This window comes from Monodon monoceros, unplaced genomic scaffold, assembly GCF_005190385.1.
Source record: "Monodon monoceros isolate NGI ecotype Baffin Bay Population unplaced genomic scaffold, NGI_Narwhal_1 Super_Scaffold_8, whole genome shotgun sequence".
Lineage (NCBI taxonomy): Eukaryota > Metazoa > Chordata > Mammalia > Artiodactyla > Monodontidae > Monodon > Monodon monoceros.
Genome location: NW_021703785.1, coordinates 54,970,788 through 54,976,851, shown reverse-complemented (window position 1 = coordinate 54,976,851; position 6,064 = coordinate 54,970,788). Strand labels below are relative to the sequence as shown.

The 6,064-nt window shown below is 48.5% G+C and overlaps 1 pseudogene; it reads left to right on the top strand.

The window, feature by feature from the left end:
* The first annotated feature begins 4,400 nt into the window (after window positions 1-4,400).
* Window positions 4,401-5,187, top strand: LOC114888079 (annotated as a pseudogene).
* The last annotated feature ends 877 nt before the right edge of the window (window positions 5,188-6,064 follow it).

The following is a 6,064-nucleotide window of genomic DNA, read 5'->3' as shown; positions in this document are numbered from 1 at the left end:
TTTTTTTTTTTTTTTTTTGCGGTACGCGGGCCTCTCACTGTTGTGGCATCTCCCGTTGTGGAGCACAGGCACCGGACGCGCAGGCTCAGCGGCCATGGCTCACGGGCCCAGCCGCTCCACGGCATGTGGGATCTTCCCGGACCGGGGCACGAACCCGTGTCCCCTGCATCGGCAGGCGGACTCTCAACCACTGTGCCACCAGGGAAGCCCTATTTCATTCCTTTTTATGGCTGTGAAACTCAACTTTCTAACAGGTAAACTAGAGGTAGTGATAACTATCTCAAAGAACTGTTGAAAGGCTCAAGTGAAACTACTGACGTGCTCCGTAAACAGTAAAGCGGTACAAAATGTAAATTATCAGGAAGAGTTTTTTTTCATTCCCACTTCTGATATCATGTAAAACTTACAGTGATTAGCTAAAATGATGGGTAAGAATATTTCAGAGAGTTCCTGGTGGGGACGGGGTGTCCAAAAAGGTACTTGGAGACCCTAATGGAGAAGAGCTTGGGGTTTGGAGAAAAACAGACCTGGGTTTGAGCTCCTGCTTCAGTGTGGTTTAGCTGTGTGTCCTTGGGCAAGTTACTTCTCTGCTCTGGTTTCCTGACTTGGGAAGTGGGGCTTATGATAACGCCGCCAGAGCTCCCTACCTGGCTCAAAGCACACGCACAGGAGTTGCTTGCACCAGGAAGTGTCCCATCACTGAATGGGCTCAGGGAGAGGCTGAACCTCAGTCTCTCCAAGGCATCGATGGTGTGTGAAGAGGCTGAGCAAAACGACTTCTAAATTTCCTTCAATTTCAAAACTTCCCTGAGTTTCTGACATCAAAATACTGAATTGGAGGAAAGCAACAAGAAATGAATTTGATCCTTGGAAAAGATCATTTCACTTACGTGCAGAATGAGAGACTATATATGAATAAACATCGAGCACTACTCCCCAAAGCTCTTTACTGGCACTGAACCCAGCCCATTACTTAGCAAAGCCCAACACAAACAACTCACCAGCTTGTTCGCACTGTCCTGTGCTTTGAAATGTCAGAATTTCAACTTCTCCCGCTCTTGTTGGGTTGGCCCCAGTACAAGATAAGGGACCAGAGGATCTTGTTGGCAAGTGAAAGAGTGAAAACAGTAACAGCAGTTATCAGGGTAACTGTGCCATTCAACCTAACTTAGCTTGTAATTACTGGCTGCACAGATAAAGTTCTTCGGGGCGGAGCTATCAATGTTCCTTGCTTTGCAAACAAAACACTATTCTTCCCGTTAAACTCATCTTTTAGGAGAGAGAAAGGACAGCCCAGCTTTGGACACTGAGCCCTTGTTGAAAAATCTGTGCTGTGGAGAGAAAAATTCTCCTTAGCAAATGTATATTTCTCTTTGTTGGAAGTAAAGTGAATTGTGAGGACCTCAATAAACATAAGCTACATTTAAATTTTTTTTTCCTATTTTCTTAAGTGCTTTCACTCATTTGTTTTCAGTGCCCACTATGTACTCAGAACATTGCTAAGCCTTCTGCATGTTGTGGTGGGGATTCTCCACCTGCTGCTCTAGACCCACTTTTCCACCCTGCTCTGGGCCCCCCCAGGAAGCTGAACTTGTGTGGATGCATCCCCCCAGGGTCCACTGACTTCTGGTGTGTAGCTGAGTTTGATCACTGGGAGGCAACAGCAAGAGTCAGAAACATGAGAGGAGAGAGAGATTAGGTTATCTGTTTCCAGACTCCCATCTCACATCTGCTCCCTGAGTTTCAGCTACTGAAAATCCAGGACCTGCACTGAGTTTTTGGCAGTCTTGGGAGGTCTCACCATCCCTTCTGATTTCTTTTAACCCTGCTTACACCTTTGTAAGTAATCCATTAAATAAGTGGCCCTTTAGAGCGTGCCATCTGTTTTTGTTTGTTTCTTTTTTGCTCAGATTCTGACTGACATACATGCTTATTTCCAAAGAACTGTAACCAGAAAAGACATAGCTACTTTGAGGCCAAGGGTGTAAAGAGCCAGTGTGGGTCCTACATTCATCAGGAAGCAAAGACCTCCAAGATGTCAGAGATGTTATTTGGAAGCATCCCAGATCCTTGATCACCCTTGGAGGAAAGCCACCTGCCCCCCTCAGACTGAGACATGAGCAAGAAGTAAAATTTTATCAGGTTAAGCCATTGAAATATTGGGGTTCATTTGTTACTGCAGCAGAACCTATCGTATCCTGACTAATCCTCTTATCTAATTTAACCCTTATGACCACCCTGTGAAGTAGATACTAATATTAATCCTCATCTTATAGCAAAGTGCTTAAGGGACTTGCAATAACACCAGAAGCAGCAGAACTGGTGTTTCAGCCAGATCTTTCTGACCCCAAAGCCTAGTACAGTTTTCCCCTAAACTGTACTCTTTTATGTGGGATAGGGAGACTATCTTTTCTCCATATGTAGGAAGATGTACTCTCTATCAGTGAATCTTGCAAATGGCATGAGCCCAGCACAGGCCTGCTGGCCACACAGACAGTACATCCAGCAAATATTGAGGGACCTTTCCTGAAGCTGAAAGGTGAGTAGAGATCTCCTTAATACTCTAGCTCACCTTCCCTGGAAAAGAAGGATATAGGACTTTTTTCCCCTTGCTCTAGGCCTTTAAATTATTCGTATGGAAGTATCACAGTTTTCCATCCTTCTCTGGAATGAAAACTGTAGCTCTTTCTTTGTTGCCCTTATTGAGTATATTTCTTCAGAGAGACTAGGGACCCATTTATAGCTATTTATTTTAAAAATATGATTCTTAATGTGCATAATGCCACTGAATTGTACACTTAAAAATGGTTAAAATGGTGAATTTTATGTTACATACGTTTTACCACAATAGAAAAAATTGTTTTAAAATACGATTCTTCAAATTTTGATTGAAAAAGGTACAGGACTGCATCCTTGCCATGGATGATTTACTTTTGAAAATGCATGTTCAGTGCCTTTCCAGGGTTTCATTATCAGCTGGAGGAAACAGGCTTTGTCACTTGCAGGAAGAAATCATTGACTCTAGGTCAGATCAGTTCCTTGCATTCAACAATAATGACTGTTTTTTCTGTTACTGAAGGAAATTCAGCCACACAGTGACTTCTGAAATTTTGTGCATAGGAAGGAAAAGCCAAAGGAGGGCTTGGTGGCCCAAGCCGGAAATGTGACCTATTGAGCTTTTCTGAGGCAATGAGGTCAGAGAATCCTTTTTCCCTTTAAGCTGGATGTGCGAAGCCTCCGCAGTTTGCATTCTAAGGCTTTGTAGATGATGAACTCGAAGGTTAACGTTCTGATCCAAATGTCCTATGTGTTTCCCATCATCAGTTTGCCTTGGCTTCTTTCGCTGAGTTTTCAATGCATCTGGAGTAGGTCTTAGTGTGTGGAAACCATTCCCTCCTACTTATGTTTTCTTAGACATGAAGGTGCTCCTTGGAAAAGAAGGCAGGAATTTACTTGGAAAAGCCAGCCTTTTTATTTAGAATAGTGTCTGAACCAATACATACTTGCCCAGGGTCCTTAAAAAGCTCGACTTGTCAGGTGAGGTGGGAGTTTGCAGTCCGATTCTCTGTGTGGTGTCCGAAGCCAAAATAGGAAGAGAAGGGGACTAGCCTGAGGTGTCCACCACGTGTTGTTTGCTTCCTGTTAGACCTGACCTCGACTCTTGGTCAGAGTGTCCAACAGACCATGTCAAGAGTGGCCTTATCTCCACTCTGTCCTTAGGGATGACATGTTTTTGAATGGTCACGCATTTCTACAAAGAGGATGAGAACTCCCAATCCAGTCTGAAGCTTTTATTTTAAGGGCTGATGAGCTGCAGAAATTTCCCCCTGACCAGCCCATATCCATTTCCTGCCCTTTTCTGTCCTACTCTGGTCCTGACGTGCTCCGAAACTACTTAACTTGGAGGCTTGCAGAGCCTTGAGTCACTTTTAATGCTTCAATAGTGACAGGGTTATGGTTTGTGGCAATGACATTTTACTCTGAAAGAGATTATCTAAGCTTCTGTCACCCAGCGGCCTCAGCATCACCGGGAAGTTGTTAGGAAGCTCAGGCTGCACCCTAACCTCCTCAATTAGAGTCTGCATTTCAACAAGATTCCAGACAATTGGGGGTTTTGATAAGCACTCTTATAACCCACAGATGACTGAGATCATTGGATACTATTCCATGTGCAGAGCCTAGCTGCAAAAGGATGTTAGGACAGAGGGGCTCTCGAGCCCGCGGCTCTCCCCTTTCCGACACACCCTGGCCACGTGCGCAGCTCAGTGCTCCGTGTCCCCTCTTCTGCGCACCCGCTGGCTGGTGAGGAAGCCGTGAGCCTGGGCTCCCTGCGGGCCAAGGCGCTGCTCACTGAGAACGTGGCGTCGCTCGGAGGCAAGACGGTCCCGGACCACACCCAGATGAATGAGCTGCAGCGGCGACACCTCGGGGGCCCCGGGCCTGGTCGCGCTCGGCTTCCCGAGCAAGCAGTTTGGGCAACAGGTGCGCAGGGCGGAGCGGGGGTGAGAGCGCGACCCGGCTCAGGAGCGCCGGCGCGCCCTGGGCGTGGAGAGGCGGGCCTCTGGCTCGCTTCCCGCCGGCGCTCGTTCCCGGCTGGGGTTCAAGTCCACCCAGGAGTTTTGCAAGAAAGGCGACAGTCCAGTGACTCATGGGCAAACTCCATGTTTGTGGTCAGAAGGCTTCCCCTCCCGTCACGGTCCCAGGTCCCAGCTGCTCTGTCTCTCCCGCACGAAAATGCCAAGAATGAGGAGATGCTGAAGGGCCTCAGGTACGTCCAACCAGACGGCGGGCTTGAGCTGGATCTCAGGCTCCTGGCCAAGGGCGAGGGGAACGGCGTGCAGGTGCACCGGCTCTTCGCCTCCGCGAGGCGCTATGCACGCACAGTGAGGACGCCCCTGCCCTCGTGACCGACCACAAGCTCCTCGCCTGGTCTCCGGTGTGCCGCAGCGACGTCGCCTGGAACTTCCAGAAGCTCCTGGTGGGCCTGGACTGTGTGCCGTGCACACGTACAGCCGCCGCTTTCTGACCCTCGACCTCGAGGCTGCCATTGAAGCCCTGCTGCCCCAGGGGCCCCCGCAGTGCCCCGGGCGCCCCTCCTACCCCTGCTGCTTGGCAGTCACAGCGCTGCTCTCTGGGGATTTGATCCGTGAAGGTGTTTCCCCTAAACCTGCGTGGAGGAACGCCTGATGTCCAGGAAAATCCCCCGAGATGGGCGCTGGTCCATCCCAGCCTCCTCTTTCCCAGACCACAGCTCCTCACTAATAAAGTGCTGAGTGTCAGAGGAAAAAAAAAAATACAGGACAGAGGGTCAACTATGAAGTATTTCAGTGATAGGCTGGTGAAAGCAGAGGAAAACTGGGTTATCTCCCCTTTGATCACGACTTCCTCTCAGGCATCTCATGAAATCCTGTTCGGTTTTCCCTCTTCAGCCCAACTCTAGAGAATCTGGTAGTCATTCACCCTATAAGAAATGGATGGGAAGATACTTTTTCATTCTATCAAAGCCAAACATTCATGAAGTGTCTCTTATGCACCAAAAAGTGCTTTTCAGGAAGAAATGGTGAACTAGAGTGGAAAAAGAGAAGGCTGGTGGGAGAAACTGAGAAATAATTAGGAGATAAATTAGCCAGAATTTAGTTACTGGTGATGTGGTTCTGGGGTGGGAGGCTGGGTTTGAAGGAGGGTGTGGAGATGAGGTGTTTTCTCAATTTTTAGCCGGTGTGGCTGGGATTGAGGTGGTGCCAATACCGAGACAGAGGTGACAGCCAGAGAAGCAGCACATTTAGTGAAGAAGATGAGTTTAGCATTGCCCAGACTGAGCCAGACATCTCATGGGCATTTGGATATATGTGTCTGGAGGAAATTGAATTTCAAAAAAGAAGAACTGGGTTTACCTGGTGGCTCAGTGGTTGAGCGTCCGCCTGCCGATGCAGGGGACACGGGTTCGTGCCCTGGTCTGGGAAGATCCTACATGCCGCGGAGCAGCTGGGCCGGTGAGCCATGGCCGCTGCGCCTGAGCGTCCGGAGCCTGTGCTTCACAACGGGAGAGGCCACAACAGTGAGA